We start from the raw sequence: 2419 nt of genomic DNA, 5'->3' as shown, positions 1-2419 counted from the left end.
GAATAACCATGCTCAAAAGAGTGGCGCTACGACAAGGGCATTTCCCTGAAGGTGGATAATTTATTTCTCCAAACGACAGTTATCTAGCGACTATAATTCTCTTTTCGTCATGGACAAGTTAGAGAGCTTTGGATTCATGGTTAGTACTGATTTTTTTTAACAAGATGAGTTTAGTTTTGTTTTGAAAATTGAATCAAACTTATTATGCAACTCTCAGCATTTGATGAACATGAGTTTAGTTTGGTTCAATTTTTAGTTTGTTTTGAAAACTGAATCAAACTGATTATGTAACTCTCAGCATTTGATGAACAACATGCACTATAACGAAATTAGATGAGACTCTGGTATTTTAACGAAACAAACTTCTGTTTTGAAACAAATTTTACCCGAGGGGCGCAAGTATAACGGTGATGGTAACAATCTACTTAGATTTGATGAAATTCGTCCTGTCAGTCACCATAATCTCTTCATATCCACACTGTGTCCTGTGCTGAGAAAATTGGGCGCAGCCTGCTCGGAAAGAACAATCGGTGATGGAATGGAATGACGAAGGATCAAAAGCGAAATGAATATAAAGCAAAGCACAGCAAATTAGATGAGACTCTGGTATTTTAACGAAAGAAACTTCTGTTTTGAAACAAATTTTACCCGAGGGGCGCAAGTATAACGGTGATGGTAACAATCTACTTAGATTTGATGAAATTCGTCCTGTCAGTCACCATAATCTCTTCATATCCACACTGTGTCATGTGCTGAGAAAATTGGGCGCAGCCTGCTCGGAAAGAACAATCGGTGATGGAATGGAATGACGAAGGATCAAAAGCGAAATGAATATAAAGCAAAGCACAGCTTGAAAGCAAAGCACAGCAAATTAGATGAGACTCTGGTATTTTAACGAAAGAAACTTCTGTTTTGAAACAAATTTTACCCGAGGGGCGCAAGTATAACGGTGATGGCCTGTCAGTCACCATAATCTCTTCATATCCACACTGTGTCCTGTGCTGAGAAAATTGGGCGCAGCCTGCTCGGAAAGAACAATCGGTGATGGAATGGAATGACGAAGGATCAAAAGCGAAATGAATATAAAGCAAAGCACAGCTTGAACCTTTGTTAATTCTGCATCATCCACCTGTAACACATGCAAACACACCTGTAACTAGTCTGTGTACACACTTGTAATTAGCTGCGATTGCTAATGATACTAATGATGTCTGAAACTTATGATATGCCTGCCAATCTCAAACATTTCATGTCGCAAACTAATGTTAACATTAGTTATGGAAGTTAAAGCATTTAAAAAAAATGAATAGGCTAAAACCAAATTAACCTATAGTCTAGCCTCTTCCGCCTCGGGAAGAGGCCAAATAAGAAGACTAATAAATCCATATTGAAAAACTTTGCGAAGCGAATTGGTAGTCGTGAGAAAACTTTGGTTATGGCATGATTAAGCAGACTAATAACCAGCTGAACTAATGTTAACATCCCCGCGAACGATTACTATAGTCCCTGCCGGATGCCAGATGGCAGGGACTAATAAGGACCACATAAAAGATCGAACGATTACTATAGTCCCTGCCGGATGCCAGATGGTAGGGACTAATAAGGACCACATAAAAGATGGCAGGGACTAATAAGGACCACATCAATCCTTTTATGTGGGGTGATAATATCATCAAATCTCTCTATCAATACATACAAGAATATATGGATGAAATCACTTATAGTTCCCTTCAAAAATAGTTTATATCTTATTTTTAAAGAAGAAGGGATAGTAGAGGATGTGCATACTATTTTGAGTAGTAAACCACTTACATAAATTTATAGATGATTTCCAAAAAAATCATCAAATCACCAATATAAAAGTTATATATGACAATTAATTAGAAACCGGGAACTAGTTGAAAAAACATTATCAAGTGGCACCATTTCCACTCCACAAAGACACCATTCTGATATTATGTGACTCGCATTATCCCTTTGATAACGACATGGATCTATAGAAATCCATAGTTCATTAGAATCATGTAGGAATTCATGAAGGGCTCATTGGAAGAAAAGTAGCAAGTTTGATTTGAGTTGGTTCAGTGCTCTAGGACATATAAGGATAAATACTATTTCAACTCAAGGCTCTTAGTATGTCACTCTCAGGAATTCGAAGTCCATAATGGACTTAAGCACCATTCACACCTTGAAGTAGTTCGAAGTCCATAATGGAATTGGGCACCATTCACAACTTAAAGTAGTTTTTATTAAGCTTGAAAAAAAACTAAAAGTAAGAGTCATGGGTAACCATTTGGTACGAGAATTAGAATGAAGAGTTATATTGCTCAATCTTCAAGAGGATCAATAAGAATTTTGAAGCTTCATTTAGGTAGTGGGGTTTTCATTCAATGATTTGATTCATAATTATGGAATATTG

The 2419-nt window shown here is 36.8% G+C and overlaps 1 long non-coding RNA gene across 1 annotated transcript; it reads right to left on the bottom strand.

Moving 5' to 3' along the window:
* Positions 1-411: 411 nt before the first annotated feature.
* LOC149147925 (uncharacterized) lies at positions 412-946 on the bottom strand. Its single transcript, XR_016263032.1, has 2 exons — positions 649-946; positions 412-510 (listed from the first exon to the last, which is right to left on the bottom strand). It is a non-coding gene; the product is annotated as an uncharacterized LOC149147925 (long non-coding RNA).
* Positions 947-2419: the final 1473 nt, after the last annotated feature.

This window comes from Pinus tabuliformis, chromosome 9 (genome assembly GCF_031772625.1).
Source record: "Pinus tabuliformis cultivar Carrire ecotype Pingquan chromosome 9, CPIR1, whole genome shotgun sequence".
NCBI lineage: Eukaryota > Viridiplantae > Streptophyta > Pinopsida > Pinales > Pinaceae > Pinus > Pinus tabuliformis.
This window is presented reverse-complemented; position numbering and strand designations above follow the sequence as displayed.